Here is a 25,060-nt window from a genome sequence, read left to right as displayed (position 1 = left end):
TGCGGTGCTATGAATATGGATCAATGTCTTTAAAGTTGCAAGTGAGTTTATGACCTCTTCATTCTGTTGCACAACTTTTTTTGCTGCTCGCAGGGAGTTATTACTTTGCAGTGATGATGCCCACGTCAGCTAAAACAAATGTTTTCCCATTTCGTGATTAGCAGTGTGTATCCTTTGTGATGGGATTCTGTCAGTGAGTCAGAGTTACAAGGAGTGTGTTCACACTACAGTCACTACCTATGTAATTATCTCAGAGCTTCAAAGCGAGGGGATCCAAGCATGGTGCTTGTGCACTAAGAAATGTATGCTTGCTGGATTATGGTAATTATTTCATATGTACGGCATGGCCACAACTATGTGGACACCCTAACATTACACCCACATGTGATGTTATTCTGCTGTAATGATAGTCTCCACTCTCTCCCTGCTTTTCTCTCTGGTTCTCTCTCAGAATTGTTAAATTAATCAGCCAATCAAAAAAAGAATTGTTGGATCAATCGATAAAAGAATCATTAGGTGCAGGCTTCGCTGTGTTTGAAAGGTAGCAGACAAAAGAGCCTGCTCTGCCTTGCCTTATGGATGTAGACTAAAATACATTATAGATGATTTGTGATGATCAAACAGCTCAGTGTGACATTATGAAGGGAGGAGGAGGAGGAGTAGAAAGGATGGCACACTTTCATTCATTCACAGCCCTTATTAGGCCCTCTGTATGCATCAAATCAGTTTACAGACAGACAGGTAGAGAGACATAAGGAGAGAGAACGGAATCATTCACACCCGAGTGATCTCCTTCTTTGTGTGCTCATTTTGCGTAAGAGTTAATGTTTGAGGTGTGTGTATATTATTTGGCCTCCATCTGCACTCCACCCCCCCGCCGCTCCCTCATCAGACATCAGTCTCGTGAACACATGTTTAGTTTTCATTGCAGCAACGCATCAACCACCTGGAGGGGGAAATGCCTGGGTGGCATTTTGACATGCTGTTTGCAGCTGACAGGTTCGGGATAATCACTTCACGACTCCCATGAAATTTCCTAATAAGCCGTTCGCTGAATGTCAATCCAGCTTTACCTGAGCGAGATGTGACTCTATGAATTCACAGGGATTTCTCTTTTTCCCTCCTCCTCCTTCGTCTTTATCTTCTCCTTCTTCTTCTTTTCCTTTTTCTGCTTCTTTTTCTCCTGCTCACTTCGCTCGCTGATTTGACAGCTGTTGTTCTTAATTTTCTCCCTGGCTATTTCCCGAGGATCCATCTGGTGCTGCTGAGAGTGAGGGGCTGATGTGGGAGCAGTGCTCAGCGAGTCAGAAGCACACACACACACACACACACACACACACACACACACACACACAAATCAAATACTAGCAAAAACACCTGGGCAAGAGTTCTGTTTCTCCATTGGTGTGAGAACACATACTGTACACATGGATATATTTAGTTTAAACACACAAACACACACACACACAGCGAAAGTGCCCACACAAGTCAACGTGTTGAAACAAGAAACATCAAAATTATTAAAACTAAAAATATGAACAACACATTTTAACATTCCTCTGTGCTTTCTTCTTGTGCATTCTATTTTATTAGATTGTAAATATGCTCGTCATGATAATTCCTCTATCAACTTATCATACGATACACGTACGTGACTTCAATCATTTTGCTGACCTTGATATTGCCCGTTGTCTTTACATGTGTGTTTGTTTATATAAGAATGTCATCAACATTTTAGCCATCATGATGCCAGAATAAACAGCAGGGTTTTGTTGACTATTGTAGGACTTGAGCGCAGTAATTTGTTCAAAGACAACGCAGCGAGTTTTGCCAGTGGACTGCAGCTTCACTTTGGAGTGGAGAAGGCACATTCCTGATGGTTGTTAGCTTGCCAATCCTTGACAACATGCCAAAAAAGTCCATCGTTTGTAGTCTTACCCTCCAACAACTTCATCCTTCAATCTGTAAATGCACATGCAAACTGCCCGGCTCCTAGGCCTTCCATCCCCAGGAGCCAACTGCAGCACACTGGTCAGATTATAGATGTAATTGTGGTGTTCCTGGAGCTTCACTAAGCTTGTCTATTAGTCTTAAATGGATCCCTTAGTTTTGTTTTTGTTGGTTAAATCTTGTATTAAGTCTCAAACTGAGTGAGTTTATGAGGCTACTGTGATTATCTGCTGCAACATTCAGATGGTAGGGTCAGAATTTGGTGTAAACAACATGAAAGCATGGATCCATCCTGCCTTGTATCAACGGTTCAGGCTGCTGGTGGTGTAATGGTGTGGGGGATATTTTCTTGGCACACTCTGGGCCCCTTAGTACCAACTGAGCATGGTTTAAACACCACAGCCTACCTGAGTATTGTTGCTGACCGTGTCCATCCCTTTATGACCACAGTGTACCCATCTTCTGATGGCTACTTCCAGCAGGATAACACACCATGTCACAAAGCTCAAATAATCTCAAACTGGTTTCTTGAACATGACAATGAGTTCACTGTACTCCAGTGGCCTCCACAGTCACCAGATCTCAATCCAATAGAGCACCTTTGGGATGTGGAGGAACGGTAGATTTGCATTGCGCATGGATGTGCAGCTAACTGTGTGATGCTATCATGTCAATATGGACCAAAATCTTTGAGGAATGTTTCCAGCACCTTGTTGAATCTATGACACCAAGACCACTTTTCAACTATTTCTATTACCTTATTCTTACTCATTAAATCCAGCAAGTCAGTGTAGTGTCAGCTCTTTAGTAACCTTTAAATTATTACACATTTTGTAATAACTGTCATCCAACTTTTAAAGACAGCAAATCAGCCGAGCGTCAGCTTTTCAAAAATCCCAAAATACTCCATGTAATTGGTATTATTATTCAGCCCTTTTAGGACACTCGAACTAATTTAGCTCATCCCCACTTTTCCTGTTTTTCCCAATTCACCCTCTTTTTGCACATTTGATTTTCAAAAAAACCTTCACATAATCTACATAATTCTTACATTAATGGTATTATTCCACTTTTCAATGACATCCATACTTATTAAACCCATTCCCACTTTTCCAACTCTTTGAAATACTTCGCCTTCTTCTTAAACATTTGAGACAGCATTGCAATGTAGCGTCAGCTTTTCAACAACTAGCATTGCGTTCTCTAGTTTTATGTACTTTCTTTTGTGTCTTTGAAGGTTTTAATTACTTTATAAAAATGTTAAATATATATTTTTTTGTATTCCAGTGTCTGAATATTCTTAAGAATTTAAAAGTCATTGCTCTTTGGAAGGGTGTACTGGCATTATTATGCTGTTATATTATCATACATCAGTGGCATAAAATGGTCTCTAAATGACAGTATCGTCCATTGCAATTATTTCCAGGACACTGTATCATCCAACAAAAGTAGTCATCGTGACAGGCCAATTTGTGATTAAGCAGAGAACAAATAAAGGTGCACACGCGTCTGTAACTTACCTATGACCTCTAAGTTTTAAACAGCTTCACCCTCAGTGGACGTAATGGGCTGAAAGTGGATTTGATGGCAGGTATTGAGTCGTGTTTGTGCCCAGCAAAGTAGTCAATTATTGTGCAAGTCTAGAAGACAGATTCAAGCATGTTTCTCTTCCTCTCTAGAGGTAGATATAGAAGAAAGGCAGGCCAATTACAGTGAGTGATTTTTCTATTTGGGCTCTTTGAACAATAAGAGCTTTCTTTTCTTCCTTTTACAGCTTGCTTTTGTGAATGTTGTGCCGTGGGCAGTTTGGTTTTTGTCTGCTTCCAAGTACAGATTATTCCTGCTTGGAATAACTGTTTGTTTTGGTGAGCTAAGCACTGACGGAGCTGTCCTCCTTCCACCCTGCACCAGACTTTTTTATCTGTACATCCTGTTGTTTCTTCTGTAGGTTGTGATTCTTTCATCACAGAGGGGTTAACGACAGCTATAATCCTATTGATCCGGAAAACTGATCCCTCCTAATCCTGTAACATGAAAGTTGGGCATTGTGATGTGCAGCACAGTACAGTGGAGCCAGTAGCAACAGCTTTAGAAATTCCTAGCCAACACCATGAGCCCGACGTCAGTGTTCATCTCAAAGCTGCTTCAGAGACAGAGAATGTCCAGGACTGTACCGCGACTAAAAAGAGGCAGTTCTTTATGAATCTATTATTTGTTTCTTCTGCGGAGGATGCAGCGTCTTTTCGGCGTGCTGTTGTTGTGGACTCGGCAGACAGAGAACATAAGACGAAAGAGCATTTTCAGATGAGCCTTGGGGAATGAGTCAGCCTGACTTTACTCGCTTGCCTTTCTTTCTGCTTCCCACTCTTCCTCTCACTTTCTCACCTTGCGTTGGGGGTTCTTACGCTCTGTCTCTCTGGAGTTTTGCTCCCGGTATGCCCTCACACTTCTTCCCCGTTTAAAACCTACCATCATCTCTGTATACCTCCTCTGTGTCTCTCTGTCTTTACCTCAGTCCATCCTACTGAGAACCTACGCCAGGTAAAGCTGTGTGTGACGGCGAAACCATGTGGCAGTGCCCCGCCACGACCAACACTCATCCATGCCAGTAAATGACACTTAGAGGCATCCCACGATGCACATCACCATGGTTGCCAGACTGAGTGCCGGCTGAATCAGCAGTAAAAAGTCGCACTTTGGCAGCGCTCCCGGCGCAGGGTACAGTAGAGGTGACATCAGCGACTCTGGATGACACCGCGCTGGCAGCCTCTGCCTCCCACACTCTTTGACTATCATCAATTTTCACAGTGTATGTTGTGAGAAAGGGAGACAGAGGATTGGAAAAATTGGGAGGCAGACTGGTTGTACTTGCAGTCGAGTCAAAGTAGTCATGAATGAAGGGGAGCACTGGCTGCGAAGAAAAACTCTTGAAGTGTCAATTCTTGAGAGCAGTGTGTTTGCTGCTGTTTCAGATGTCACTCCACCACTGAGTTTGTTTACAGAATGGCTACGTTTATATGCACATAATATGTCGGTTTTCGCCCTTATTCTGACAGAAAACATTCCTGAGCTGTTAACACGGTTAATGAAAATGAATATTCCACTAATACGCTTGTTTGCATGCATCTGTGCAAAAACAAGGATTTTTTTTCAACCTGTGGCGGACTTGTTGGACCATGTGAACACAGTCTCCCTCTTTCAGTCCTTTAGCTACCATCTTGAAAAGCTCAACATTGCAATACCTGTGCATAAAACCTGCCGATATCAAAGTCTTTGATAAAGTCTGAAAGTCGGTGTGTTTATGCTTCTGACCAGAAATGTAGGTTTTTCTTCTGGGTAGGTACGAGAGTTGTTCTCATATCAATACCAATGTTAGAAATGCCTCCGATACTGCCTTAAATGCTGGATCAGGTGTCCTCAACTTCCGGTGTAACGTTAGCCATTAGCAAGATGTCAGTCGATATCACAGTTTTGCAAACTGTCATCGAGATTGTCTTCAATGTAATCCATGACAATGCAGAGGGCAGGCATGAGCGGTGGTAAAACCCCAGTAGAGACGCATTTCTTCAATGTGCTGTATACATGCCCAAAGAGTGCTCCTATAACCTGAATAATACTGGCATATCCCACATGTCTTAATCAGAAAATGCTTCATTTGGAAAGAAGTCTAATTTGGAATATCCAAACGAGAAATGCTGTTTGCGTGACCAGAATCAAATGTAGCATACTGTCATGTTTTGAATTATATTGGAATAGCAGTGTGCATACGAACACAGTCAATGATTCGTTCCAAGACCTTTTTACTGAAACCTTGACAGTCTGCCACTGTAACACTATATTTTTATTCCTTTCATGGCTTAAAATATGTCTTGACCTTTGTAGAAGACCTTAAGAGGAAAAAAAAATCAAGTCAAAGCCATATTAAAGCAAAATATGCAGAATTCTACCTTTATATGAAGCAGCGAGTGTATTACCTGACTATGTTCTAATACAGTAGGATCATAAGGGACTGAAAGGATGATGCCCAACGGCAAAAACAAGATGTAAAAGTCAAATTTAATGTTATTATTATATGAGCAACCTCTATAAAGACTGTTGGATTGTTCTTAGATTTCTCTGGAAGCATCAAGTGTGGCTCAGGGGGTTGAATCATGTAAGACTCTTCAGTTGCTAAGTGCCACCATGCTGCTGTAGCAGTAGCTTTTGTCACTGAAATGGCTACAGTAATGAAGCCTGACCTTCTATGCCTGGACTCCCACTTAAATTCAATGGGATCCACCCTCCACCCTCATCCAGTGGTTTCTTTCATTTTGTCTGTGTTTGTCCAAAGGGAAAAAATGTGCCTTTTCACAGCTGCTAGGATGATAGTTATCTGCACAGATAGTCCTAGCAAGTGTTAATTCAGCCTCTGTGGACAAATGATCTATTCATACCAACTCATCCTCAGTGTAGCACACGTTTACTAATGCTACATTTATTATCAGGTCAGCACTTTATCTTTATCTACGGCCAGTCTGGGGAAAAGCAATTTAAGCTGGCTAAAGTTTGTTACTGGCTCACAACTTTAGTTTTTGCACATATTTGAAGCCATCGATTCCTCAGAACTCGTAATGGCTTTGCTGGAAGAGGAGCGATAACTTTGGAATAGGAGTGAACAAATCTCTTTCATGTAGAGTGCAAGCTGTTGTCGCCGCTCTGAGGGTTCCTAAGGCAACCATTGGCTGCCTCCTTTTGTTTGGCAAGGTGTGAGTCATGGTCGGCCAGCTTTTTCAACATTGTTCAGAGGATACATTCAGACATTAATAATGCCGAGTAAGTGAATGGAAGTTAATGGAGAAAGTGTTCTTTTTGTGTGCATTGAACAAATTTAATGTCTGTTGGGTCACGTCACTGACATGACTGGATTACACAATCCTGAGGATATCTTCGTACCTCTGCACATAACATTTCTGTTGGAATTCGTCTTTATCCATTTAAATTAAGAGCTTTTCTGCTGCCCTTGAAATGAACCAGTACATCACTGCAAAAAATTAAAGCACCAAATATTCCTTTTTATGTGAAATTCAGATTTTTTTTATGACATTTATAGACTGAGCAACAAATCATCTGGATAACTGGCAGAATAAACGATAATTAAAATGATAATAGCTCTGAATGCATGTTGTACACTTCTCAAATATGTCACTGAAATCAACCATTCCTTCATTCTGTCTGTCACAGCGCAGCTCTGAGATGACACACTGTTGACAGTTGTCGTAATATTTCCTAATATACTCAGGTGTAATATCAGGAATGACTGCTACATCTGTTATGTTTCCATCTGCTGATTTTCAACAGCAGAACCCGAAACTCCAAGTTGTTAAATTTGTTTTTTTTTTACTCTGGCAACATTTTTGAAACAAAGCTGCTGTAGCAGTTTGGTGTGTTGATGATACTGATGATCACATTGTGTTACACAGGTGGCATTTATCAAGTTGAAATTAGCACTTTCTGATGAGAGTTTTGTTAATCCAACCTGGAACACTGTTAGGACGCGAAGAGGTTTATTATAAGAAAAGAAAAATGTTCTTGAGTGAGGCCCATTGTACCTGGGTGGATCCTCTGTTTGCTTTTCAAACTGGGAATAGTGGAGTGAGTCCTACCAAAATGACAACAGCCACATGTTGCTGTACTAATGCTACAGACTCTATAAGTATGGGGGGGGGTCATGACAGTAATTACGTCACACAACGTACAACTGAAGTCCGTGAGAGCTCAGTCTGCAGGTCAAGAGGGTTGGACATTTGGATTCAGTCTCCGACCTGACTGCAGCTTGTTGTCACCGCCTCCTGCTGCAGCTGCCTGCTCTCCTCCACTTACCAGGCGAGGCGCAGTTAATCTCGAACGAGCCTACTGATGAGTGTAGATGATGCGATATTCGCAGTTACCTCATCACTTACTCCAGGACTTTGGCCGACATGGGCGTTTTACAACAAATTTGCAGGTGGTACATGAGCGTGTAGTTGTAATATATACTTGCACCGATTCCAAAAAAGGTTGCAAAATGTGACCATTTGGTCGCAGCCGGGAGCCCTGATTTCTAAATTCTTTAAAAGGATACATGTATCAAGTGTGATTTAACGGCCCTATTTTGTTGGGCATCTACCACAATAAAGCCATATGGTCAAATTTAAAAAATGTACTCACAATTAGATAACAATTATTTATTTCAATTGGGAACAAACCATGTAACACAAGCACAAAAAGAAAAGTCAATAGGTGGTTGAAGCGTTTTTTTACAACAGCGTCAGTTTCTTCACCCGCCAAAAGCCTCTTTCCCTTTAGCATAGCTGGAAAAGTGCAGCTGCAGACTACCAGTAAGCTACGCTGGGTCGTCTGTGAAGTGTTTTTTAACTCGAATGCGTGCAAGTAGGTGGGGGAAGAGTCATCGATCCTGCTTTTGCTATTGATGATCAAACTGAATGCTCATTTTGATAATTTTTCAAATTCAGAATCAAAATTATGACATCTTCCACTATTCAGGCATATTCTACATCTTACTGCATTTCCAAACAGTTCCTGAAGGCATCTATATTGAAAGGCATCTTCTTTTCATCTCCTTCTCATGTGATTTCTCCATGCCCCGTGTCAGCGATGCATCGTGTGCCAGTTACTCTGGTGCTTAGGAACGTCTCATTCAGAACACATCGTCCTTGCTTGAATCATTAACCTCCACCAGTTTGCCCTGCGGCAACAAGGGATCCAGTCAACTGGCACGCTTTGTCAACCCCCAATGTCTCCTTCTTTTGAGACTGTGACACAAAGAAATTAACGCCCTGCATATTCATCACTATTACTGGCGAGGAGACTAGGAATTTAATTGAATATGTAATAGCACAAGGGATTGGAGTGGGGGCTCGGCTCATTGCATTGTTGAAGCATGGGCCAGTCACTGTATCTCTTCATGGGAAGATAACAAATGCCGGGCTGGAGAGATGACACAAGCAAATCCCACAACGGGAGCCGCGAGTCCAATTGTTCTTTTAAAGTGAAATATTGCTTCGAGATCTGTAGAGTGATGATAAACAAGGGGCTCCCAGTACATAGTATAAATAACAAGATTAAATCAAAGGCTGAGCTATGATTGAAACACCTCCCTCTGGGCCTGAATTGATTGGCCATTTCAGCGCTGACAGTTTCATAAATAAACCGAAAAGGAGAGAAATGATGTGTTAACCTATTTGTTATGCACATTTAATGTGTGAACCTGATCAATGCTGCGGGATCAAGCATGGCACCTTGTTGTTCTTAGTGCTCATACACTACGCTGTCAGTGCTTCAGTGGAGCGATTGCAACAATTAGCTGTTAAAGGTGAGAAATGAGCCCTCAGTTCCCACTAATGGCCGTGCTTTTACTGAAAGAAAAAGCCAACTCTGATTAACCGCAGGGCTGAGGGGAGGGAGGCGGTGGCTGCTTGGCCGAGGCTAGACGTTGGGTGGCGGCGAGGTCCTTCTGGGTCTTGCGCGGCCTTCATGAAGCATTGGGGGGATGAAGGATGAAAGAGCCCAGAGACGTGGTCAGGGTGGATGAGGGAGCAGAGCGGACACACGGAGCCTTCAGAACTCTGACAGCTCCCCAGCAGAGAGGACGGGGGGATGATGGGAGAAAGAGAGGAGGAGGAGCAGAGGCGCCTCAGAGAGATCAAAGGTGCACTCATCAAGGGCTTGTCTCTGCTTTCCTTTGACAGGGGCAAAGAGGTGGGGAAGGCGGGGAGGGGGGTTTCAATGAAAGTCAATGACGATGAGGACTGTTGGCTGAGGCTGTAGAGCTATAACAAAACCAAAGAGGAGGGGGTAATCCTTTTACCTGTGGCTCTATCACTCTATATTCCTCTCAACGGTCGTTGGGCTCAGTTTGCTGTTGCTACATTCTCCATTTTGATTTTCTTTGCACTGCTCTCTGAAAGCTTTATACATTTGTAATGTAACAGGCATGTGCAGTGTCATACATGCAGCCTTTTACTGAATAATTTTTTCATGTGTGTTCCACAGTAGTTCAACAGAGATTCAACCTGTGTTTAGTCGAATAAAATGGAAGTTGAAAACTACATTCTCTCTGTAGTTCTTTAGCTTCAAGCATATTTCGATGATTATCAGGATAATATAGTGAACACCAGATATTTTGGCCAGGATAATCATGACATGGAACTGTCGTATCGTCCCATGTTGACAATACACATTTGTCTGTTTCTTGCCTAGCCCCAATCAGGACTGTCTAACCTTATTTAGTAACAACAGCTCTTTACATTCAAGTTTGTCACTCTCTGAGCCGACACAAAACACGCGGCTGTCCCCTCTAACTGCCCGACCTATCTGTCCATCCTTCCATCCATCCGTCCTGGCATTGTACCAGACTGTCATGGTGAGGCGGGAGCTGAGCCAGAAAGCAAAGCTCTCATTTTACCAGTCTACATTCAGACCATCACCTTTGGTTATGAGCTTTGGGTAGTGACCGAAAAAATGAGACTGCTGATACAAGTGGCAGAAATGAATTTCCCTCATAGGAGGCTGGGCTCAGCCTTAGAGATAGGGTGAGCAGCTCAGACATCCAGAGGGAGCTTCTGTTCCTTCACGTCTAAAGGCACCGGTTGATGTGGCTTGGGCGTCTGATCAGGATGCCTCCTGGGCGGGAGGTTTTTAGGGCACGTCCAAGTGGTAGGAGGCCCCGGGGCAGATCCAGAACATGCTGGATTATATACTGATTAAATGTCTCATCTGAACTGGGAACGTTGCAGGGGAGAGGGACGTCTGGAACGCCTTGCTTAGCCCTCTGCCCCCGCGACCTGGCCCTGGATAATCAGATATAAATGGATGGATGTAGGGCTGAGTGATATAACGGCCATGTACAATATATCGGTGTATTTTCATGCAAGATATAGATAGACTCAGAGAGACACAGCTGCTCCTTTGTTTAATCTGTCTCTTAATTAGTCTACAGTGCGACATTGGTCTATATGTTGCATGTGCTACGCTAAATCAGTCTGTGAGATGAATGAAATTAGTACAGCGCTGCATGTGTGTGAGACAGAGCTGCTTGATTGTCTCAGGTGAGTGTTTGTTTGGTAGTTTGTGTGTGAAGTGGATCATGGCGCCTCACCATTCTTCATGGAAGTTGTAGTCTGTTGTGTGACATTGAGACAGCGACAGATGTGCTTTTAAAAGTACAGCAACAACACAGATTTCATTTATAAGATTTATATAACGTGGACAAAGTGTCTCTCAGTCCTTCCTTCCCTCAACCTCTCTGTTGATGCTGTGTGCATAAATAAGATTAATAGTATTTAAAATACAGAGATGTATATCATGCATCACCATTCAACCTGAAAATACCAAGAGTTGATTTTTTTGTTCATATCGCCCAACCCTAGATGGATGGTGACAAAATCCCTCCAAGAACTAATTGGTCTAATTTGTCTATTAGAGTTTTCTAAAACTTTATCACCATGCAGTATTTCCACATTTTACATCAGCCCTGGTTTGAAGGGGGCTACATAATTTGTTTGCTCATTCATGTGTCACATGCAATATGTCAAACCTCACTGATCTTGTTTTGACAAAACCTGAGGAAAGGATGCATCTCACAGCTGCACCCAGCCTTCGAAATTGCGCCGATAGTCCCCAGGTAAAACTCTAATTATAACTCAAATCAAGGCTTCGTAGACTGGAACATTAGAGAAAGGCAATGTATGGAGCACAATAACACTCTCGCATGCTGAAGAATGCCTGGAGAGCGTCTCACTCATTAAACATGATCATTATGAAGTGAGAGGTTACAGAGGCGATCCAGGGAGATATGACCTATTTCTCCCTCCTGAGTGCAGCTGCTCTCTCAGCACTGAAGGCAGTTGGAGGAAGGAGAGAAACAGGAGGACACGCTGCAGTTTGATACACAGGAGATGACATTCTCTTGATTTACTATGCATCAACAGCTAGGCAAAGACTAAAGAGGGACATCTTTACTGTCGACTGGATATAAGATGTAAATGTGAGCATAAAGTGGATGTTTTATGTATAGTGTGGATGGATGTCTCCTGTGTAAAGCTCTGTTCCATAACTTTATTCAGCTGGGAATATAAGAAGAAGAAGAGAGGAGTGTTCCTCCAAGCTTACATTTCCACTTCTCTGCCCCGGCCAACAGTACAGGACTGGTTTTAACATCTTAACACCACTCCCTAATTGACACTACTTGGACCAGACTTTGAGAAAGAATGTTCTCTGTCAGTCAAAAGTTTCTAAAACCCTGTGTTTTAGCATTTTAATTAACTTCACATAATGTCATCCCTTTGATATTTAACACCGGTATGGTCTTTTCTAGTACCTTTTCTGTAAGACAGTCTTTTTGTTTCTTGGAGTAATAACGGGGGCTTTTCTCTGTCATGAGCTGACATTTGCCTTTGATGATGACTGTTAAGAGTCTTAGAGAGACCTAAATCTTTGTGTTTAAGGACGTAATTGACAGGATCTCATATTCTAATGGGACTCTTAATCAGGGCTTTAATAACACTGTGTGCATCGGAAAGGTCAACCAATTAAGCCTATGGTTATGTTAAAAACACCTAGACAGGCCTCACATTGAAACAAGTGGTCTGTGTTGTCTGCTTTAGGTGCGTAATTAGAGTAATCAAGATCTAGGCCATTTCCAATTAGATCTGGGTCATTTCCATTAAAATAAAAAGTCACTCAATTCTTAAAGCACCATTCATAATGCAATGCTCTTAAAGTACCAGGCACAGTCTCTTAACTCGACTTGTTGCCTGTTGATTGCTTGAATAAAGACCACTCTAGTCAGGTCCACTCAGAATATCTTCAACCTGACACCCATATTCATTTAAAATGCAATTTAAAAAACTCTTGTTTTGCATCTTGGTCATCAATATTGCAGCACAATTCTTTAAATGATCCTCACTGTCCACCATACCTACTTAGGCTCGCTTTATCTAGCTCATTACTCGTCTGGATTATCAGTGGCACCGGTCAGGTACCACAGAGGAAAAGTCGCGCTGACTGCAAAGAGTGTCTGCAAGTGTGTCGTGGCACGTTGCTGCTGAAGTTGATCAGTGTGATGGAAGTATGGTTAAAAGTAAATTTACTGAGAAGTGGCGCTTCATAGATAAGGAGGGTGAGGAGAGGCTGACAGCAACGCCAGTATAGAGAGCTGCAGCATTTGCAGCAGGTACTCGACAAAGAGGCAGCGGTGGTTGACGTATTCCACTCCTTTAAAGGCATTAAATGTACTAATAATACCACACTGTAAAAACACCTTACTACAAGTTGAAGTCCTGCATACAAAACCTTACTTAAGTAATAGTAAGTGTGTTAGTATTTTAAGCAAATTGAAAGTATTGGTTGTGCTGTAAAATTTTTCCTTTCTTTGTTTAACTACTCTAAACTAAGCACAAAAAGTGAGGAACTTTGTGTTTGGTAGATTATTTCTTTGTTGTTAGCGATGCTTCTTGGCAGTAAATCTTATACCGTTGGAAAGCCTGTTTATTTCCCTTTTAAATGGTGCCACATTTGTAAGGATCATGCATTTGAAACAGTTAGTAAATTACACGTACAGTCACTTTATCATACTACTGGTCCGGGTTCCTTTCTGTTGTGTTAATTGCAGCAAAGGTTTTCAATTTTAATTCTGTCTCTATGAAGTACTTTGCCCCCAAACGATGAGGTAACACTGGGTCTAGGTTGTCAGGTTTACAGGTGGTCGGTTGTGCTAAAAGACCTGTCTTTGTGAGGCACAGTAATGTATTACAGTTGTCAGAAGTGTGCTTGACCTAAAAACCTTTCCAGAGACTTTGTACCCGTGAGGAAGACAGCAGGTATCTGTGTGAAGCTGGCGGTAGTTCATATAAAGCAGCAGAGTACTGCTTTGGTTTGACAAAAACCCATGTGATCTGGATATGTGGTAGAATTTCAATTTGAACAGTGAGCAGGGGAGTGAAATGTGACCTTGAATTTCGTGTCCCATGGCACGGTGAATACACTGCATAACAGCAGCGTGGGGTGATCTCAAGCTCAGGGTGTCTACAGGGCGTGAATCACCTGCGAAATGATGGAAATAAGCGAAAGAAATCGAACATCATTTCCATATCTGCTGCCTGTCGTTGGAGACTTTGTCAACAACGCTAACAGCAGCCGACGGGAAGTCTTGAGGATGCCTTCAAGCTGAAAGTTAATTATCTCATTCGCCGCGGCGGGTATCTCAGGATCTGACGGTATCTGTTTCAAGCTTTCAGACCACACAAAGACACACTTTGAATTGTGACACCCCCCCTCCTGTTAGCAGCACTGATCAGCAATCAGGATTGTAGGAGTGTGTCAATAGGACGTTGAGACGATTGAACGCCAGGGTTGACAGGTGTGTCGATTAGCCATTAGATCATTAGTAGAGAGAAATAATCATCCATAAAAACCTCAATGAAATCAATATGGTATTTTCTCTATCATGTGAAAGTCTCTGCAGCAATAATCATTCATTTTATTACTTTTATTTTCTTTTGAAGGGCAGCGGTTTATAGCTTTGAATCATGTCCGCTGTAATCATCATGTCTCCATTAAGACGGGCTGAAATTTGATTGGCAACTCATTCTGAAAGGTCAGAGAAACCCTGCAGTACTGGCGGATTTGTGCATTCAGCTAAAGCCTTTATCTCTCAAGGAAAGTCTGCTATGAGTTCGACCTCACCGACCTGGAATTATTATACCCTGACATAAATTACTTTTGAATTTAATACTAAAAATGTATATTCCATATTTTTCTCTCCTTTTGAAGCCAAGAGTTACAGAGACCGATTAAAACAAACTTACAGGATGGATCAGTGTTCACAGCTCCACCTTTTAGTACTAGATGGTACTTTACGTTTACCGTAAAAAAAAGACTGTAGTCCTCGCTCCAGATAACAAGATGCTTGACGACGCTGTTCTTAGTGCCTTTTTCGGGCTTGTTTTGCTTATATACTTGAAGCAGCAGTACGACAACAACCTTGTTCTGCTAATGCTTCATCTGTTGAGGAGGAGAAGGGAGGTAGAAGACCGTGCTGTGGCGAATGGAAACCTGTGAGTGCAATGAGTCCGACTGCTCTGTCTCAGCCCATTGCTATGCAGCCCGTTGCTATGCGCGCTATATACGTCATCGCGCCAGAGTGGCAAGGAAACAAGCATGCGCAGAAAGACCGGAATGAACTTAAAGAGGAATGAGTGTATACATGCACACAAAATTCTTTCATTCGGAATGACAAACGGATTAAACCACCCCCTTTAATCGGATTTAATTTTCAATCGGAATGACCGTTTACATGACCACTTTTAATCGGAATGGCCTTTCATTCCGATTAAAAGTGGAATTAAACTGTCCATGTAAGCGCACTGATATCGTCCAACAAATGTTGGTGTAGTGACAGGCCTATTTTAGTTCTAAACTCCATTCTAGGTTAAATTCCCTTTATCTTTTAAAATTGGAATGAGACACAACATAAATATAAGGAGGATCATAATGTGCAGAGGTGATATTTTTCTGTCTAGTCATCAGTGGTGGATAGCCCTATTTAAAGAATATCATTAATACGCACCACAAAACATACATTAACTTTTATTGACTTGTTTTGTAACAAGTAATACATCCACTTTGATGAAGTATTCAGATGAAAAAAATGTTTTAATCATGTAACCCACATTAATTTCAAATCCGGGACCAAACCATGACTTGAAATTAAACTTAGCAAAATTAACCTCCCAGTCATCCCTCTAATGGCACACAGAAACAATAACAATTAGTCTACACACTAGAAATTATAACTCAAAAAAAAAAAAGGCAAAGCACATTTTTATTGGGCTCTTATGGTAATTTCCGCACTGAGCTCTCACAGACAAACAACACCAGGAGTATATTCAGGGCGAAAAACAAGCTCATCACTCATCGCAGTCGTAGAAATGATTTCCACAACAGAGAAACTGAGCCTTGTTGTGCTCCCCAAAGGGGAGAGAGATACAAACTCTAATGATTGTTGGCAGCAGAAACTAAAGGTGCTTTTGCTTTCCCTTTATTATTCCTCGTTGTTGAATAATTAAGACCTATTGTTATTTCTCGGCCACCCACTGTAATGATAGCAATAATTCATATTATGCTGATTAGCAGGCTGACAGGGAGGGCGTAATGCATTCCACATGGCAACACTTTTTCCAGCGTCAGAAAAATTATGTAAATGGTGAACAGAGGCATGTTTATACAATGAGGTAACTGCATGAGAGAAATGTGTGAATTAGCTTCTATAGTGAGGCGGAGCTGTGCCAAGGCCACCAAAGCATGTTGGTGATGCACTAATAAGTATTTCTCTGCATCTGTATACTAAGCCAATTTGCAAGGTGATTGCTCATCAGCTGCCTTTAAGTGTGTGTGCTACTATGTGTGTGTGTGTGGTTGTGTTTGTTCCTCTGCGTGTTCACACCGTCCTCCCTCTCCGAGAGCCATTTTGGTGCACGAGCGGCTTGTTAATGGAGGGCTGCGATTACTCCGGAGCTGAGCTGACAGCTCGGTGTAGCTAAGCTCCGATCAGGTAACCGACTTCATGCCACGGCTGAGGCATGCCACTCAAGTCTGAGGGCAGGAAGTTCTTCCCAATTACCTAGCACGCACCGCTCTCTGCCTGTTAGCGGGAGCAGTGACAGGGCTCCATCCTGTCCTTGACATGCTGTTTCCTTTCTCTCTCCTATGCCAAATGGCAGGAGATAGTCACCCCATGATTGTCTTTACTTTAAGTTGCCTTTTTCTTTTCATCTGTACTTACTAGTAGTGTGGCTCTCTGGGCTACACATAAAGAAGGACTATTGGGTCTTCTGGCGTGTTTTGGTTAACAGTATGCCCATTTAATTGAACTTTAATCATACACTGCATTCAGCAACACATTCTTCCATCATATGCACAATTCATTTGCCAACATCCCATTAAAGATTTCAGCCTTCTGTATGCACTATGTGTGCATTCTCCCATCACAAGTCTGACATGGAGGAAGTCCATGGGGAGGTCTTTATTGGATGGGAATGTTTTTTGTTGTTGTTCAAAAAAAGTTCAATACCGTGTTAAAAAGTCAGCGCATTTAATTAAAGTTGAACTTGGCTAAATTGATTTTTTCATTTCTATCAGAAAGTTTTATAATTGTGTCTGCCTATGATTCAGTAAAAGGTTTGTTTTTTGTACTTCTATTTTGTTCCTGATTCCGGCAATGCATGGTGCATTTAGGTTGTGTCCAACCACTTCTGGGCGCAAAGTAAAGTGCAAGAAGCAAAGGACTTGTATTTAGTCCTGTAATTAGTCATAGGTGTGTTTCGGACATAACATGAATTTGACAAATCAGAGTGCTTCCCTTTAAAAGCCAGGTGAGCCTGCACCTGGCATGCTGCTATTTACATGGTGAATTCAGCAAATTGGAGAAGCAGTGTTTTTCCCTGAGAGTAATGCATTAAGAGCAGTAATTTCACTGCAGCCAATATTGTGGGACATTTCAGCAGCAAAACTGAAAACGGTAGTTATAAACTTGACAGAGGAAACACAACTAAACTTTTAGCTGCTGAAATAACCAATGAAGTCATGCTGCTCCTCATGCCTAAATGCACACAGCGTCTCTCTTAATGGGGAGTCAGACAGCAGCTCTGCTCTGCTCTCTGCTATGTTCACATTTTAGAGAATGTAATTGCATTTTCCTCATTAATGATGAATTATTTCACCCACCTGCAGCCCATCCGTATGTCCCTGTAATAACAAGCAGAGTGTATGTGCATTGTGAACCGCCTATGTGGGCGCCAGGAATGGGTGGTAATAGGATTTTTATGGTTTTCTGGGTTTACTGGTATTTCGAAATCCAGGACACTCCTCTTTCTATTAAACCGATACAGAAATGCTGTATTGAGGTGGTGTGGTGCACAGCCAGTCTCTACTGGTGAAACAGACAGCTGAGCTGAGAAAGATGGCAACTGTGAGTGGTGGGGATGAAAAACAAACAGTGCCTCTGCCCCTGTTAAGGAGTATTGCCACATATAATTTTATCTTGAGATGACTTCTTCCAACTACAAAATCATTTTATCAGCTGCATGATGTTATTCAACTCATCACCTCTGTTCAGCCCACAGACGTATTGTGCTCATTTCCTATTGTATTATTCCATGGGCTGTAAGCATTTAAATCCAACAAGACTTGTGTTAGTAGGCAAATCAGAAATGAGTCACACAGCATCGCAGGCTAGACAATCACATACATGTTACAATGACTCACTAGTAGCCTACCTTTTATATTTTGTTTTTGACACACAAATACTGTCATACCAGAAAGGTATGACAAAATACTGCCCAAGCCGAGTGGGTGCATCTTGTTAGCTGATTCATGTGTTCTTTAAATTGCAGGAAAATACTGCACTGTTGACTTTAGATCAGGTTTTTGTTGGTCATGGGTGCAATTGTTTTCTGCTGCCTCAAAACAGAAATATGACAACAATATACCTGACCCCACCTCATTTTAAGGCCCAATCCCAATACCTCTCCCTTGTCCACTACTCCTTAGCCCTTGGCCCTTGGCCCTACCCATAGCACTGGCTGTGAAAATGACAACTGTGACAGTCTGAAATGAGTAACTGCTTTGCACTGGGTGTAAGATAGGGCCCGAGTCTATTTCCAAATTCAGTCCCCACTATGTTTTAGGGGTGGGGGAAAAATTGATACAGCATAGTATCAGGATATTTTTGTGTGGCAATATCATATCATTACACGGACACCACGTATCGATTTTTTTTTTATTACATAAATTAGTAATATGACAAATACAAATGAAACTGTTGGTAGCCTACTAGAGTAATATAATCAGTTGCTTTTCAATTTATTAGTTTCGTTTTGCTGCAGTAAAAATGACTGAATTGAGATGAACAGACTGAATACTTTATTTTATTTGATTAAACTTTTGATGTTGACAAAGTTTTCTTTTGGGGACATAATTTGCAGTTGAATAAAGGTAATAAATTGCAATATATCTCAATATATTGTATCATAACACTCAGCATATTGAACATGTTCAGAATAGCAGTAATATTCGATAATCGTGGGGCCTCTGGTGATTCCTACTCCTACCATGTTTATTGTCTGCAGATGTATTAGAGTGCCTGAATGCCGAGCGTGAAATTTATATATCTCTAGTTCTCTAGAAGTTTCAGCTGAATGGAAAAAGTAAGGTACATGTTATGCTCACAGCTCCACATGCAATACAATGACGAATGCAATGATGAGTGTCTGAATTCTCACTTTGCTTCTCAATAAAGTAAACTACTGAATGACTGTTATATAGGAGGTAGTGAGTGAGTGAGAAAGACATCCTGCTCACTACCAGTAGTATCCTGTAGCCATACAGTGAAACGTTGATTGTGCCAAGTTTGGTAATTGAAATATTTCTCTTGGAATATATTAATTAGACTTGTGTTATCTGAGTTCAGTGCCATCCTCAAGGTAAATGAAAACCTGAGAATGTTTTGAAATTGGTTATGTGTGTGTGTGTAGGTGCAGCAGCATCTGCCGCGGAACCTTATTAATCAAGTGAAAAACTCAATTTGATATGAGAGAAATTTCATTTGACCTTTTCTGGGCGTAAGTGAGTCTTGAATGATAAGTTCTCATAAAAGAGCATACATCAATAGATCCTCCACCTTCTCCGCCTGTTTGTTGCCGTAGTTAGATAGCGGCGGTGGCTGCAGCATACTGATGAGCCATCGGCTGATTACACTTAAAACTTCCCTCATGGTCCGCGTCAAGATATATTTGAGTCGAGTCAGGCCTTTATGCAGTTTGTATGAAGGGAAGCGTATGTGTGTCTGCTACTTGAAAACGTACAATGCTGCTCCATTGTTTAATTTTCTGACAGAATGGGTTCAACTGAATTAAATTCATTTATTCATGTTAAAGAGAAGCTTTTTACAGATTAACTATGGCGCCTCAGTAAAACATGTTTATTTGAGTAAAGTAGCTTTTTTCATTTGACAACAGAGCCTTAAAGAAAGCCTTAAAGCTACACATACTTCCTGCATCTCCACAGCATTATCTTACCTCTTTTCCCTCTCTTTCTTCAAGTCTCATATCAGTCGTCCTGACCTGGCTCTGTCTGTTTTTTTCCTTCACAGAGATGGTATGAAGAGACGGAGCCCATATTGCCTTGGACGAGAGCCAGCTGTGTCGGGTACGGTACGCTACACTGACCTCAGCTTCCTGTCCGTTTGTCAAAGCGCTGCTCACTCAGGGATGTAGCCTATTTCTGGTTTTAAAAGGCCTTTCATAATAGGTAGATACGGTGGTCCTGTATTTCACAGAGCTTCGTCTGCTGGAAACAAGCCAGAGGAGATCGAGAACTGAAACAGAAGCCTTGAATAAAAGTTATTGTTGCCTCTGAGGTTCACTGCTTCAATCTCGCTGTTTAATGAAGCAGAGGCTTTGTCACCCTTGCATGCATTTAAGTCTCCTGGGTTCCCTTTGTCATCAAAGGGAATTACTAAATTGAAGGGGAAATATGGTGTATGGTGCATCCCAGTGGTTCATATTGGTTCCTTTCTCAAGTCTGTGTCTCCGCACACGATCCATCAACACAGTAATCACAGGTCGTATATTAAACATACATTAATATGATGAAAGAGGAAAGTGTTGCTGATCTTGGGTTTATGCATTTGCTTTCAGTTCTAGTAACTCGGCTGAATGTTAATGATGTTTATACCAAGGATGTTTTTTCTTTTATTATTTTGAGCTGCACCTTTTGTAACCTTAATCAAACCTGTTTCACTCGATGTAATTGTATTGTATTGCTGTGGGCCTCAGGTCTGTTTGTCAATGTTAGTAATTCCTGAGCAGACTTGTTGTTAGCTGTGATCACCTGGAGCCTCTTAATCACCAGAGGAGAAAACTGTTTTTTAAGCAGGACGGAGAATATGATCTATAAAGTAAAGGGAAAATGATGTGTACTGCTGCTCTGTATGACCATGGCTGCGCATTGATTGATGGTGCGTTATGTTGCCGCTAGTGTTGTTGGTTGACCACACTTCACGTCCTCCATATTTTCTACGTCTTGTCTCAGAGGTCTGCACAGCCTTGATTCAGTGATGCACAGTACAGTGATGTTTGCGATGATTCTGAGGCAGGTTTACAGCTCTGTCATATTTTATTACAGCTTTGTATACAATCTTTTTAAATGTCTATATTCTAGACTGTTAAAAGACTTATTTGTGATTGGATCAAGATGCATTCAGACATGATAATGACATGGTACTACAGCTGAGCACTGCTGGGACATGAAAGAGGTGAGTAGTCAATACCAATAACAATGAAATCCCACAATTCTCGATACCCAATTGAACACCATGAAAAACTAAAAACAAGAAATGCCATGTACTTAAACATACACTCTTTTATTAAATACAATTAAATTAAAATTTCAGTTTATTAGTATTCCCTGATAATCCACCTTGAAAGCAAATTACTAGTTTATCTGTGTTCATGATTTTGATATATTAATAAATAGCCTGTAATATATGAGCATATTTCTCTACATGTAAGATTTGACAGGTGGTCTTTGTGGTAGGTTGTTTGTCCCACCCCTCTTCCACTGTGATTGGATGGCTGGGTAAAACCTGACAGTAACGAACGCAGGGTTATACCCAGGCCTACAGGAAGTGTGCAGGGCTTTGACGCCAATTTTTGTAGTGGCCAAACTGTGGAATTATAACATCCAGGTCCGTTGCGTGATACCATTTGGCCAAAAGGCTTTTTCCCATAGACTTAAATAGGAAAGAGACATCTGTAAATCAGTGGATACATTCGTTTTGGAAATTGAAATGATTATTTTCACTGTCAGGATTTAATTTAATCTGACAACATTTGGCGCCACTTAGCTACTTTCACTGGAATAAATGGAGCCTCACCTCCAACGCTGTGTCCAGATCTCTTCATACATTCATGGTTTTACTCAAAGTCGAACATTTTTCAGCTCTCAGTGACCAGAGAAAATGCTAAACGTGCAGTTCTCAGCGCAGAACAGACGCTCAGTGTCTCATCACGCTGCTGGTATTAGTAGCATAGTGTAAGTATGTGCCACTCCCATTGCAAAGCATTTAAAACTACGGCTTCAGGAAAACAAAAGCTTTTCTTTTCGACAAGTTGTCATTGCAGCTGCACTTGTCACCATCTTTCACATGTTAGGTGTTCTGCTTCTTCCTTTGGCATTTACCACACTAGAACACTTGAAAACGCTTATGCTGCGCCATGTTGTGCGGTGCAATTACATCCCTGGCACCTGCTGTGCCAGAAATTTGGCATCGATTTGCTATCGAAGTATTGTTTCTGGTGACATCCCTTCAGGAGACACAGATAAAAAAATAAAAAATAAATCGTCTAGGTTGATGCACAAGAGACCGAAGAATTATGACTTTTAGCTCTAAAAAATCTGGATCCTACATTTCCCATAATGCAACTTAGTAGGGATAGGGTCTTGAAATCCCTGCCTGGTAAACACCCACATCTTTCAAACCCCTTGCCCACAGTTTGTTACCCAGGCTTCATGTTGAAAATAACCCTGATGACCTCATAGTGGTGTCATCAGGATTATTTCGTCCGACTTGGCAAACCTCCTTCAGAGCCACAGAATATATATTATACAACTGTTTTCACAGGCTGAGTAGGAGTAATCATGTCGAGTAAACTGATGTCTGAATGTGATGGAACATGGTTTCACTATCCCACGCAACACTGCCCACAAATGCCACAGTGCCCTCCTCCAAAGGTGGGAGAACACTCTGCAGTCTGAGGTTGCCACTGGGCACTGAAACATAATCTGGATAATGTATCTTTAAATAAGACATTAAGAACTGACTGCTCTTTCTTCCCTCTGTGCCTCTCCTTCTCAGTGCCCTGCCAGTGTCTGCGCTCGCCCGCAGAGACACAAACAGTTAGCATACATATGTCAGATGCACCATGCAAGCTAAAGTTCAAATCCCCTTCATATGCGCGCTTCCTTAGCGCCACAGGCAGGGACTCTGTGAAAAGGTCATCTCTCACACTGAGTAAATGAAGGAAATTGCCGGCTTTCGCTTCCCCTCACCATACTGTTTTTAGCTTTGGCTGAGCATTAGTGGCTGCCGCTCACTCCCACTCACCTAATCACCACTCAGCATGCCAAATTAATACATGAATCATTCTACAAATCTGCATGGAATTAGCATCTTCTAGCCTTGAAGAGTATTTTTACATGATGTCATTTTTAATTGCAGCAGCTCTGCAGCCTGACACATTGTGTCTTCAGCTGTATTATGATATTCAGATTCCACTTTCTAAAGCCATCAATAAGGAGAGCTTCAAGATGGTGTTCAGTGGCAATAACTTAATTGAAAATCCAAGAGATCGTCAGTGAGGATTGAAGCCTGGCTGTCTGCAGAGGCTTGTTCTCTGGGCCTCAGTGCTGCATCTAATCGCATACAAGTTGTACTATGTTACATGAATGTACAAGTTGAATGCATGGGTGATTCCTGCGTAACCTCGTGGTGAAATATTTATTGAAAAGGAGCAAAAGTATTGATGGACCTTGGGGAAGAGCAGTCAGCATCTAAGAGGCAATTCAGGCTTCTTTGAACCGCTTCCCCTGCTTCCCAGATCAGGACTCTGGGAGTTACTGTGAATTCTTTATGAGTATACACAAATAGTTAAAAGCAGCTCTTTATCCAGCCCTTTTTATTTATAAAACCCAATCTTTTTAAATATTCAGTCAACTCTCGGGATAATTTGTCTGACAAGTTGGAGGATTTCTCCTGCTCTTATTTGGTTAGTGGAATGGAAAGACACCTTGATGAATTATAGTTAATACAGTGAAACAGTTTTGGAAGCAGCTCTGACACAGATCCAGATATAAGAGTGTAATGTGCTGACATAATGGAACTTCCTTTATGAGGCTTCTTCTTACTGGGTTAAAAAACATGTGCTATGTGTATTAATTGGTGTCTTAACCAGGGTCCCATGCATAAAGTGTTGATTTTAGATCGTGGACTAATCTCAGCATCAGAATTAGTTCTTGTTTTTATCAAGCTCAGGACATTGCTTTTGATTTCATCATAATGCTCGTATGAATTTCAGTAATAGATGGATTCATTGCTCACCCAGTCCATGTGTTAGTCTACCGCCACAGTGACGAGCTAATTGAACAGTAGACGCCGGAGATCCAGCTGCAGGCGCTATTTGCATAGCTTCATCATAATTTATCAAAGACACCTCAGCGGGCACTTTATCATGTCTCAAGACCAATTTCTCCATCTTTTTTCCCTATGAATACATTACGCCGTCGCCTCATACATCTTCCCCGGCTGTCCTTGCGGCGAGCGGTCGTCCTGCGAATGAAGTGCGAACGCAGGGCTCAGTTTGCCATGCACGGTTTCCCGCTGCGTTGTGTGTTCAGCGTAAACGCCACACAGAGATATCGGCTCGCCCAGTGGCGGTGAGTTATTTGACTGCACGGTGAGATATCAGGGAGTACAATGCTTAATACAGTGGTGAAGAGGCCTCAGAGATTAACGTCTCTGTCTTGGCGTGGTGGTTGTAACTCATTAGTTGATTTCTCTGATCAATCACAGTTGAATTATTGTGGGTCATTAGGAACATAAAACTTGAATGCTGGCCTCAGGGGGAAATCCATTTTGGCTCAGTGGGAGGTAAAGGACTTGATGAGTGGGAAAGGATGTGTGTGTGTATCCCTCAGAGTGTGCGAACTCTACTTAATGGCTCTGATTGTCAATGAAAAAAGTAATTTATCCCCAAACATAGAAGAGTTGATCCTATTATTCAATCTATACTACCTCAACAATCGCAGCATCTGTAGTTACATTAAACGAAGTGTGCTTGAACTGCTGGCAGATTTACAGACAGGAATACAGTAACACACACACACAAGCACACAGATGGACCGCACAATTTCAAAGCAATGATAAAACCATTAAGCCTTTAGTGCACGGCTGACTCGCTCACTGACTGGCATTGTTTGGCGTTATTCCATTTCAAAGGCTCTATTTGTGATTATG

General features: G+C 41.7%; 1 protein-coding gene across 3 annotated transcripts in view; it reads left to right on the top strand.

Moving 5' to 3' along the window:
• The window catches only part of LOC125885143 (beta-1,3-galactosyltransferase 1-like), a 118,215-nt gene that overhangs the window by 36,528 nt on the left and 56,627 nt on the right, over nt 1–25,060 (top strand). For all 3 annotated transcript variants that reach the window (XM_049570628.1, XM_049570627.1, XM_049570626.1), the window contains exon 2: nt 20,138–20,193. The gene's annotated coding sequence lies outside the window, so the exon portion shown is untranslated. The remainder of the gene's footprint in view (nt 1–20,137; nt 20,194–25,060) is intronic.

Source organism: Epinephelus fuscoguttatus, linkage group LG24 (assembly GCF_011397635.1).
Source record: "Epinephelus fuscoguttatus linkage group LG24, E.fuscoguttatus.final_Chr_v1".
Lineage (NCBI taxonomy): Eukaryota > Metazoa > Chordata > Actinopteri > Perciformes > Serranidae > Epinephelus > Epinephelus fuscoguttatus.
This window is presented reverse-complemented; position numbering and strand designations above follow the sequence as displayed.